At 37.7% G+C, this 12,526-nt stretch overlaps 1 long non-coding RNA gene across 1 annotated transcript; it reads right to left on the bottom strand.

Moving 5' to 3' along the window:
* Nucleotides 1-5,949: 5,949 nt before the first annotated feature.
* On the bottom strand, nucleotides 5,950-10,856 carry LOC149848247 (uncharacterized). The gene is made up of 4 exons (XR_016432687.1): nucleotides 10,757-10,856; nucleotides 7,123-7,251; nucleotides 6,979-7,043; nucleotides 5,950-6,241 (listed from the first exon to the last, which is right to left on the bottom strand). It is a non-coding gene; the product is annotated as an uncharacterized LOC149848247 (long non-coding RNA).
* Between the last annotated feature and the right edge of the window lie 1,670 nt (nucleotides 10,857-12,526).

Here is a 12,526-nt window from a genome sequence, read left to right as displayed (position 1 = left end):
TCAACGGTCCAAAATCTTTGTAAATTTTTTAGGCTCCAAATATCATTTTTTTCATCGAAACCACATGATCCAGGTGTGGATTCCTCTTAAATTGATCATGACCAACACATTTATGGGGTCGGAACTGCAGAAAAAACACCGAAATAGCGGGAAAACCCATTACTAACGGGCCAGCTCCCTTGCCCAGTTGCAAACCCATGAAACTTAGCACAAAGAAGGCCAGAAGTAGCAGCCTGGTCCATTGGCTGGACTTCCTGTACAGGATGACCAAACTAGAACCCTAATGCTCCAAACTGGTACACATCTAGATCTTGCTGGGCCTTCTCCAACCCAATATGGAGGATCGGTAGCTCCTCCATTATCATGTAAATGGATCCCATACGTCCCATAGTTGGATCACCTATCGAAATCTGATCAAATATGCACGTAAATGAATCCCTCACATACCGTAGTTGGATCACCCATATATATAGATTGCACCAGGCAAGGTCGTATGCTGTCAGACATGGATGAGTATCTATGTCACATGGACACGGATGCTAACACAGACACGAAAACGAAATCCAAATTAAACATAAGACATGGGGTCACACAATTTTTTAAACATTTAACCTACGAAAGCATAAGGTTAATAATATGAATATATAATTTATTAATGATAGCATATATAAAAGCCATTTAAGAATACAAATAATGTAGATGCGTGTCATGTGGCGTGTCTGCATATCGTGTCCTATAATGTGTGCAGCTGTCGGGTACCCGACCCATTAGACTGCACACCCATGCCCCGCCCAAATAACATGCATTCTGGTTCAGGTTATGTTAATTAGATCAAAGAAAATAAAATCTCAAAATCATAGCCTAAACCCGACCTACATCTTTACTCGAGTTGGCCGGATTCTGGTGGACCTGAATAACATTCTGGTTGGCATTTTCTGTGCCCATACCCAGATACGCGGGTTCAGGTCAGTCAGGTATCCAGGACAAACCCGAACCGTTGACAGCCCTAACAGTAATATTAATGTGTCCCTCTCACACAGGTTAGGATCCTCATTGCAATTGACTGCCTTAAGACAATATGATATTGCAGTAAACTCTTCAGTACCTACTAAAGTTAGTGGTTGGTCCACCATGCAATTGGTCCAACCAACTTTGTACTAGTAAGAAGACATGGGGCTTTTTTAGGAAGGTCCCCACTAAAACATATTGATGTACCCTCCTCCATTTTTTAATCGGACGGTCAGAGATCAAAGGTGCACCAACAAGTGAAGATCATCTTTGAGTTTCAAAAGTACCGAGAAGATCAAGAACCGGTGTATTAGGTGAAGGGTCACACTATATTCTGCTCTTATGCTCTGCCAATCCATGCTTCAATCAACCGGTAACAGTATCATCACCTCCACTTAATATGTGAAGTGGACGCAAAGATATCAACAGCATAAATAATGGTCACAACGCTCAGGCCTTCATCCACTCATTCATCTTTCTTGCTCAACGATGGCGAACCTTTCATCTCATCCCTTGAACCAACGAGCCGAGATCGACACGAGTAGGCCGTTCCGATCGGTGAAAGAAGCTGTCGCTCTCTTCGGTGAACGTTTCCTTGTCGGCGACATATATGCCGAGAAGCCGACTTCTCCGGCCCCTATCAATGGTAAATCTATCACGCTTAAATTTGAAAGTCCTACTAATGAAGTTGAATTAGCAAGATCACTGCAAAGGTTGGAAGCTGAACTTGATGAGACTAAGCTAGAGGTTAAGAATCTCAAGGCTAGAGAGTCGGCCACCGAGGTCGCGATCGCGTCATTGAGCCGCGAGTTCCGAAACATGTCCATGGCTGAAGCTTCTGCAACTGCACTCGCAGGTAACAAAGAAGAGAAAATAAGAAGAGTTGAAGGCCATGATGACAACAATGGCTGTGATGAGAGGTATAAGAAAAGACAATCCTTAGCTGAACTGCTGAGCATGTTTGAAGAGGAAGAAGGCTATGACAGAGAATGGAAGCAACAAAGTAGCAAGATACTGAAGAAGAAGAAGCCTATCATGCCTCTAGTTAGTGACATGTTTCACAGAAAGAAGAAGATGAGTAAATAAGGATAATATGGTATCTGCAAGTTAATGTCATATTTGGTAAAGATTGAAAGTGAAAAATGTGACTTGTCCTTTGAAGGAACTGAGCCTAGGGGAAAGTTAAAAAAAAAAATTTAAAAAGAGACTTTGTTGGAGTGAACTATAATTTTGATGGCTGCACTTCTTTTGAATGTACTTTGCTTCCTTTATATTTACTTTGAATTTTTCACCTATAATTTACCCTTGTTTATAAAGAAAAGGGTTTTCCCCAAAGTTCCATATTTTGTTAAATGTCATATAGCATACATTACAAGAAATTGAATGGTTTGAGTTTCTTCAGTGTACCTTTAGGCGTGTCAACTGAAAGGAGAAATAAAAGGTAAAAGGAATGTGTAAGTTTTAGTTTGTGAAATAAATAAATAAATAAGCAGTTTTTTTTCTTGTATTGCCTTCATGAAATTATAATATTGACCTTGTTTTCCTACTATATTTACTTTTCCAATTCTTCACTCTTTATTATTTGGATGCCACTGCTTCACCAAAAGCCATGAGAAGTAATAATAGATAGTTAGCAAGTCGTGGGCTTTCCATGCAATACTGGAATTAAAATATTTATGTATATTTGAACTATTTCTAAATGGAGTAATTAACAAATAAATGTTTCCTATTTCTATGACACATCCTTTGCAACCATTTATAATTGTGTCATTTATGGACCATAGTCACACATGTCATTGTTGGGATTTTCTCAACAAAGGAAAATCTCGTGATAATTTTTAAAAAATTGAGAAAAGATATCTGTATATTAAATATTAAAAATATATAAACAAGTAGACAAAAAATATAAGAAAACATTTAAAATATAATAAATATAAATATTGCACGAATAATGCAATATTGTTGTAAAAAATGATATTTTCAAAATAGGCGATACATTAAAAATATTGCATTTTCTAAATATTGTATCGGTTGTTGAAAACCTCACTATAAAATCATGAATTTTTCGAAAAATAAAGAGATATTTGTGACTATGTTATGGACATCAAGGTAGGACTGCAAACAGATCGGATATGGATCCTTTATCTAAAATCTGACACAATTTTTTGGATATGGATCCTTTATCTAAAATCTGACATAATTTCAAAAAATGCATTCGGATCAGATTTGGATCTGTTCAATTGGATCACTTTTGGATTTGGGTCGGATTCATATCAGCATTTTAAGTCGGATCTGGAGTTGATCCAAATCAAAATCTGATCTGAATGCATTTTTTATATGTAAATAGCTTGTTTTGTTCTATATTTTTCAGATCAAGTATTACCGCATGTATTTCGGATCTGGATTCAATCTAACCTCCTTGGATTTTATTTGGATTCAGATCTACTGTTTGCATTTCAGATTCGAATTTGGATCTAGCAGGATCTAGCTCGAATCTAACCCATTTGTACCTCTACATCGAGGCGAAACTTGCATGGTTCACATTCCATTTACCCAAAGGAAGTGACTTTTCGATCGTTCATATTAGATATCGCAGGAGTCTCGTCCTTCACTCTCGCTCTGTGAATATGATGGAGTCTCACAGTTTCTTTCCACTCATCGGATGATGTAGCAAATATAGAGAAAAATAAAAATAAAATTTTTATAAGTGCCCAAAGCAGTACTAATATTGTTTTTATATGTTATTAATGAAAATGTTTTATCAATTATAAATATATTAGTGGTAGTCAAAAACATGTATGGTGTGAGTGATTGTGGTTTTTTTCATTAGTGTGATGAGTATGTCAGACTAACCCCAATAGTTAGTGCCTACACAAAGTATAGATAACAGATACAATGCTCTGTCTATGGAGTTGGGTTTAGTAAAAACACAACTTTTGCAATCAAATACTGAAAATAATCATTTGAAGATGGAACTTGAGCTTGTCGAGCAAAAACATGAGGCAAAAAAAAATAGAGTTGAAAATATGAAATGACGATTTTGGTCATGTGTAACATGCACATTTCAGGTGAATTTCACATGATTTTTTACATTGCATACACACAATGAAAATTGTTATCATGCATTGAAAAATGTTCTCATTTATAGCAATGTTTTAACACGTGTCATGTTCTGATTGAAATGAAATATTTTTAATTATTTTTTAGCCGATTCAGAACGATTGGCTCGGTATCGGGGCCGATTCACCCAAATCATTGGCCACACGATTCAGGGCTGATACCGATACTGATAACATTGACATTTAGCACCTTCTTTTTTTTTTTTTACAGTGAAAGGTGGGGTTAGCCAGACCCCTACCTGTTTATTAGAACCACATTTTTACAATATTTACGTAAGTGAAATCCACTCCGGATTCATACTTGACCCAATGATCATCTCTATTGAAAGCTATGATTGCAAGAAGTCTCACGAACCTAACCTATTTAGAGCTTTAGGAAGAAAGCAAACTGCAATTCTATCAAAACTGAAACAAACATTGAATGAGAACCTCCTTGGGTCCCTGCCCTCCAAGCACTTGTTTAAACATTTAGAACCTTCCCTTTACTACTTTTAATATTGTTTTCCTATAACCGTGTAAGTTGATTTTGGTTTCCTAGAAGAGGATTTGACCCATTCAAATCATTATTGGACTATCTTGCTGAGCTACCAATATCATATATAATGAAAGTTAACAGCTCTCGCCTCGTGTTGAAGACAAACGCATCAAGAAGGCTTGTTTTTAAACCACAACCCGGCAGTCACAATTTTCCCCTTTCATTAATATCATGAATGTCTACAACTGTTCAAACAAGATATTGATGGCACGATTGCAACGCCCTGTGAAAGTTAGATTTTACTGAGTTCTTGTGATTACAACGCTGTGTTTGTGTCACGGCGTGATCCGGCGGTGCAGGTGCAGGTGCAGGTGCAGGTGCGGGTACGTCCAAAAGGGTCACCTGGCCCGGGTACAAAGTCATTATCAGTGGGCAGGCTCCCTGCAACTGGTGTTTTTGGGCCCTGTTGGGAGGATACCCAAAATTTGTTCTTGGTGAACCAGGTCTATTTCCCAAACGTACCATTAGAAAATAATTCTGGATGATGCCAAAGTTCACGAGATACGCCATGGAATGTAGATTGTTGATATGGTAGACATGCATCTTTTGCTAAAATATTCTATTAGTACCCCCACAAAGAATGTGGACATTAGTACCCACAAACCTGAAGAATTAGAAGCGCTTAAAAGACTTGTATCTAAAACCTGTGCACATAGGGGAAAAAAAAAAGGTATTCAAATCCCTTCACTTGGAAGGCAAGGAAACGCCTGATCAGACCACCACAGTATGGGCAAGATCCAGGGGATACATGGCCCCCCAGCGCCCTGTTTTCCTGATCGCAAGTGAAAACCAAACACATCATGCTCAAATCTCTCCTCTTCTAAGAAAGAAAGGATGACATTCACCATTTAGGGATGGCAGTAGACTGGCAGGAGCAAGGGACAAGGTCTCCGCCCTCATCCTGTAAAAAATCCTGCCCTCCATCCCCGTACAGGTCTTGATTTTAACCTCGGTCTCTGTTTCATGTCCATCCTTGGTCCAAACAGAGCGAGGTGGGGCAGAGCCCTGTTTTCCCTCGGTCCACTGCCATCCTTAAAGAAGGATCAGAGGCAGGACAGGGCAGGGCAACGTGGGGATTGGAGACGGAGCGAGGCGGGCAGAGAAAAGCATAAGCCCATCCCCGCCTTCCGCACGGGTTTTGATTTTAACCTCCATCCCTGGTCCAAACTAGACGATGCAGGAAGGGCCCCTGTTTTTCCCCGATCGGCTGCCATCCCTATCACCATTCATTTACTAGGAAAGGTTGAAAGAAAACCCGTATGAAGTGCATCTACGGATGACATTCACCATTCATTAAGCATTAATAATGAAAATCAATAACATTACAAGCCCAATAGTACAGTGGTGGAGTCCAGTTTGGATGCTATCCTTCAAGAATAAGTTCTCCCCTAGCCTATGCAAAAGCAAAAGATGATTACAAAGAAAAATATGCAAATTACAAAATTTGATGATCCAATTAGCAAGACAGTAAAAGCTGTTGGCCAAAATCCTTAAAATCTTCATTCCAGGGAGAGTTGAGTTGGCCTTAAGAGTAGAATCCACCCGCCATATCAGCTCCCCATTGACGGGACCCTTTCTCCTACAAGACATGGCCAAAAAACAATTAGATAACACCCACTGAATGCTAACCAGATATGATTAAATTTTCATACACGAGAATAGCTGCATGAAGCAATTAGGCCACATACCACAGCAATTTCCACTACCTTTCTACATACCATAGCTTTCAAATCCAGCAAAATATGTTATTTTACCATGAAATACATTTTTTAACAGTTTATATTCAAAAGAGAATGAAAAGAAATTGGACCACCATATCATTTTGCACCATTATATAAGGAAATATAGAAAAGATGCATTGAAATTCCACCATGAACATTCTATGCAAAGAAAGGACTGCTGGAGAAAAAAGGAAAGCAAAAATTCAGCTTTTCCTAAGGATTAAAGGACCAACACCATCCTATCACCATCACCATCACCACCCTATCACCATCACCAACATCACCCCCATCACCATTACCCCCTATCACCATTACCACGTATACCTGGTCCTGGACAGGATTTATGATCGCATTTAATGAAAAAAGAGAAAATGAATCATGCAAATATGAAGTTTTACCACAAGCAGAGATTAAGTCAACAACAAGATCACACTTTTTTTCTGATCAACAATTGTATCAAACAACAGGAATATAGAATCCGAGTCCATGATGGAAACCTGTATAAATTATGAATCATGAATGGTTTCTATAAATCATAAATCGCCTTGTATGAATTAAAACAAGAAAAAATGGATTTTCTTACTTGCATATCTACCTTAGGAAAATGGAGTCATACCAACAGTACATTGACCACGGCCTTTTTTTATCTTGAAATTGCATCTACACATAATGTACAAAATCAAAATTCGACAAAATAATGTAGACCTTTCTTATTAAAGATAAGAGATAAAGATATTACCATTAATTGTGTACAAGTTGGTGCACTAGGACCAGATTGAAGAAAACTAAAAGAGGGAGAGGAAGCATGACCACCATGAACATTGTTCATCGGGTGCAGAGGTGGATCAATACATGGCATCACCGTTTCCTACATAGCAAGGAAAAAGAACAAAAAAAATACAATTCAAGGCATTGCAATTAAAAAAGTAAAATTTACAAAAAATAAGTAATAGACAATGTAAGCAAAACATTTATTCATCTATTCTCATACACATGAAAATGAACTTACTTGTGAATTGACTAAAATTTGCTCTTGTTTGTTGTCAAATGTCACATTCTTTTGTAACCCTCTTTTTTTTCTTTCCTTTTTCAAGTGCACTTCTGTGCCTACGAGGGATTTTATCATGTGTATTCCTCTTCTTTACACCACTAACCTTAATTGAGTTTGTATTTTCATACTCAACCACATTCACTTGTGAATTGTCATACATATCTTTAAATGTACATGATTGTTGTGTAGACAAAGGAAGCTACAACTCATTCTCCATATTGTCCATGTTGTCCACCACTTCACTTGGGGCTCTAACTTCAATGCTTTGATGCACCTCACTAACTTTGTTTAACATTTTCTCCACTGCATTCATCATGATCAACTGCTGTTTTTCGATATATTGATATGTTTCCTCACTCTCTGAAGCCTTTGCTGCAATTTTAATAAAAGAATGACTCAAAAGATTATAACGAGCTGCAATTGTTGTTTTTTCATCAACACCATCCAACCTTTTGCAATAAGCTTGAGCTACTCCACTTTTAGCATTCTTCGTCCACCTTTTCAAAATATATTGTTCAGGAATATACTTAATGCCCATAATATCTAGTATTCTTATAGAATGGCGACATAAAATACCACAAAATTCGAATTTCTTACAACTACAAGTAATTGAATTTATGGATGAATCAAGTGAAACAAGATATTCTTTCACACTTTTATGAGAAATTACTGTATATTTATGAATTGTTCCCTCTGTGCCAATGGAACTAAAGTTACAATCCATACTAAAACTTGCCTCCCTCCTGATCCACTCAACAACAGTGGGCGTGTAGACCATTGCGGCTTCCTGGAGCAAGTTACAATACAACATGATTGGCGTACTTTGATTTGCTTTAATATCTTCTTGTAATTCAACAAACCTCTTTTCTTCCACCAATGAGTCATACCGTTCAAGACAATGCAAGAGATCAACCTTTGAAGTCAATAACCTTTTCAATGTAACATTCATCCTTTCGTTCCTCTGTGTTGAAATCATATCAGCACAAAAATGATCACGACCATACGTTAAAGCCCACTTTTCTCTATTTCTAAAAGTCTTTGCCAACCAATCATTGTCTACAAGATCATACTTCTCTAACATTGTTTGCCATGAATGCAAAAAACTTACATCATTATCGCATGCAAATATACACTTGCCAAAATCATCCTTAAAGCTAGGTTCACTATTGTATATGTGACCCAAGTGTTTAGTTGCATTTTGATACATATGCCACATAACCTATGATGTGTATTTGGCCACACTTTTCTTAGTGCAATTGCAATTGCTTGATCCTCGTCCGTTAATATCACTTTTGGGCATCGCCCTTTCATAGCCCTTTGAAATGTTTCAAATACCCACTCAAAAGACTCAATTGTCTGATCATACATTATTGCAGCTCCAAACACAACTGTTTGTTTATGATGATTTACACCAACAAAAAGTGCAAATGGCCTATGTTGATTGTTTACATTGAATGTGGTGTCAAAACAAATGACATCTCTGAAACAATCAAAGTCCAATCTTGACTTTGTATCTGCCCAAAAAAAGTTTGTGATCACATCATCACAGTCCAATTGTGTTGAATTAAAAAATAATGGGTCAGTTGTTGCTTTGTCTCTAAGATATTGCATTACAACTCCAGCTTCTCCAATTTTTGGATTGATTGACCGTTTTGTCCTCAAATAGTTTTTGAAATCGATCGGCAAAAATGTTAGGTTTGTGTTTCCTTCAACTCCTTTTCCCGAATACCTCATTGCTACAGTAGGTGCTATGCCAACACTATCAGCCATATCTGCAAAAAGCTTATGAGATTTTCTCATTGTCCGTTGAGAGCTTAGGTCAGGGGCTTTCCTTGGAGTAGTGAGTGCATGGTTATGGGTAGGCTGAAAAGTAGAAACAAAAAACTTTCCATTCTTCCCTTTTTTAACAACTAATTTTGCAGTACAACCACATCTTGTGCCTGCTCTCATCTTGATTTTGTTGTCATTTTTCTCCTTCGCATTAAATCCTTCCCTACTACATGTGAATTCCTTACGTGTTACTACTCCGTTCTTGTTCTTATAAAAGCTCTGCCTTCGAACACTGAAACCTTGATTTTTTGCATATAAATTATAAAAAATATATGCACTCTCATCGTCATCAAACTCCATACCAATCTCTAGAATGCAACTACTTCCCACAAGTGCATTTTTTGTGGATACATGCACATTTCTTGATATAGCAGTTTCGCCTTCAATGCAATGACTACTTTTTTCTGCATTAGGAGAAGCCATTTTCTGAAAAGACAGTTGTATTGGATACAGTGCTACGCAGTGTCCTGGCATAATTGTTGAAAAGAGGGGTAGACATCATTAGAAAATTAATATAAAATTGAACAGCATAATATATTATGCCAATGTACATGTACAAACAAGTAAATAAAAAAGAAACCGAAATCCCCTTTCTTCAAAAGAACCCCCATGTGCAAACTAAGTTGGACCAAAAAGCATGAGCCATTTCAGATTGAAAGTTATGGTTAAAATACAGTAATGTGTCCAAAGTTTAGTTTGTGGTGGTCCACATTAACAAACTCTTTTGGTAGTTTTGCCCAATTAAGATCATCTTTTCTAGGCTGATCTGAATGACAACTGAAGTTCTAAACAGGTCCTGGTTAAAAGGACAAGCAGACATTTTATCATTCTTTCACTTGTCGGACGTAAGAAAGCATAAATATCTAAAAAAATATGCATAAGTTAAGCAGACTACAGAGACACATGTGTGAACGCATACAAACATGTGCTGCATGTACAGTTTAAAAATTGGTACTTTGCATAAGTGAGAATAGAGGAATGTGGATTCACTAGCAGTAAATATAGGAAGCAGATATGGGCAAGAGCAGCTGTGAATGCCAGAAAATGGAAAGTTAGTCCTTCTCGGCCTCTTTTCTTCAGCCCACGCATGACATCTAGTCTACTATGCCATAAAATAGCCTTAGCTGTCCTGCACACAGTGACCATGGACCATTGCATCACGAAGGTTCCATGAGTTCTACTATATCCATGAAGTTGAAACAAGCATCAATCCTATCTCCTCATATCATGAAAATTGTTTAGTTCCTTTATTTTCTCACTTGTTATCCATTCAATATCCAAAAGCTATCATGGATAAAAGAATTTGATGCCTTAATTGTTCACCACAACATGCATCAAATCTTAGCAAATAAAATGCAGATCCACGGGTATTAAGGTACCCTCAGGCCCTACAGGCTACACATGACAGCAACCATGAAAAGAGCAATGAAATTCAATATTTAGTTATCCTAGCTTATCAAATCAGACAGTAAGCATTTGATGGGGGGAATACCATCTCATTGATGAATGTAGTTTCTTTCTCTCAAAAGTTGCACTGCCGTTCGTAGATAAGTTGCAAAGGGAAGGCATTGAGAGTTATAGTAGTTCAACTGTAACACTGCAGCAACATTTAGTAACTAGTATAAACCAAACATGGATGTAACTGATTCTTAGTTTCTTAGAAACTCACAAGTATATATCATAATTAAAGTTTTTCTCCTACGTAAAGATGCATGATGTTGTTCTATTTCAGCATAAATAATTATAACATCAAAAAACTGATTTGCATCAGCAGAAGAGACAATACAATCGAACATAAACATACTTAACAGGCATGATGTAAAGACACTCTAGTGAGATGAGTTTCCAAAACCATGAAAAAGCAAAAAAACTCCCGATAGAGAACAGAGATGGCACACGCGCGCGCGCGATGGCCGGAAAAGGGCCATCCCTTTCAAGTTTCAAGAACAGAGAGAGAAGGGGATAGCCAGAAAAGACCCACCGGCTACCCTTTTTCTGGCATCCCCTAAACATGATATGAAGAAGGGATATTAGCCGGAAAGAGACGCCCATCGCCCACACACACACACAGATATATATATATATATAGAGAGAGAGAGAGAGAGAGGAGGGATCCATACCTGCGAGCCCTCCAACTGCGGTAAGGGGCTCTCTTCGAAACCCTAGTGGAGAGAGAGAGAGAGAGAGAGAGAGAGAGAGAGAGAGACCCGAAAGGCGTCTCTCGTCTTTTGGGGTTGTCTTAATTTTTACTATTTTTTTTTTTTATCTTTTAAACTGTTAACTGGTTAAGGCTTAACTCGGTTAACCTAAAAAGGGCCGGGACACACGGCACCCATCGGGGGGGGGGGGGGGAATCTAACGGTCAAGATCGTCGAATGACTCATTCGACGATGACCTGATCTAAACTGCAAAACCCATGTTATTTTGGTTCCTGTTATTTTAGCATTAAAAACTGAAAACGGCATAACATAGACTGTTAAGCAAATATCAATCACGATAATAGAATCAGCACCCCCAATAAGAAATAATATCAAGGAATCGATGTATACAGCAGAGCACCTCAACAGGAAAGATTTGAGGGTTAGTTACAATCAAAGAATTCAGGCATTGGCAGACATTACAGTTATCAATTCAAACAGAAAAGAAAATGATAAAGACATTTTTAAGGAAAAGATAAAAGAAAAACAGTCACACCCACGACAAAGAATGTAAAGTTTATATATGTAATTTTTCTTCTATTGAATAAATGAGAGTGAGTGAGTGAGATTTCTCGTGCATGTAGGATCTGAGTTACTCGATTCACTTAAAATCATTGTTTTCTTTTATGGTTTCATCGTTTTTCTCCTCAACCATATTTCTTTATGGTATCAAAGCTACCTTGAAGTGAAGGTGTCAAAAGTTAGCTTTTCAGCATTCTAAAGTATAGCCAAACACATCTCCTTATCTATACCCACTTTAGTTGAATGTCGTCAATTTGGTTTCACTCAAACTGAGTCAAACAAATCTTTTGTTGTGAAAAACTCCAATGATGGCAGCCTCTCATTAAGAGCCAGGATATGCAAGGAATTCTGAATGATGAAACGCCCATGCCATCGCCTACAATTGTAGACCCATATGATGCTGCGAAGGCTATTCAAAATCCAATTTATGTTGCTTGGCGTCAATCCGACATCTATTGAAAGGTTGGATCACTAGCACACTTTTCAGAATGTGTGCTAAGATTAGTAGTTGGGATTAAGACTTCAAAAGAGATTTGAAAAAA

Source organism: Nuphar pumila, chromosome 1, assembly GCF_984573655.1.
Source record: "Nuphar pumila chromosome 1, dmNupPumi1.hap1.1, whole genome shotgun sequence".
Classification (NCBI taxonomy): domain Eukaryota; kingdom Viridiplantae; phylum Streptophyta; class Magnoliopsida; order Nymphaeales; family Nymphaeaceae; genus Nuphar; species Nuphar pumila.
Note: the sequence above shows the minus strand (reverse complement) of the source record. Positions and strands in the feature narration are given on the sequence as shown.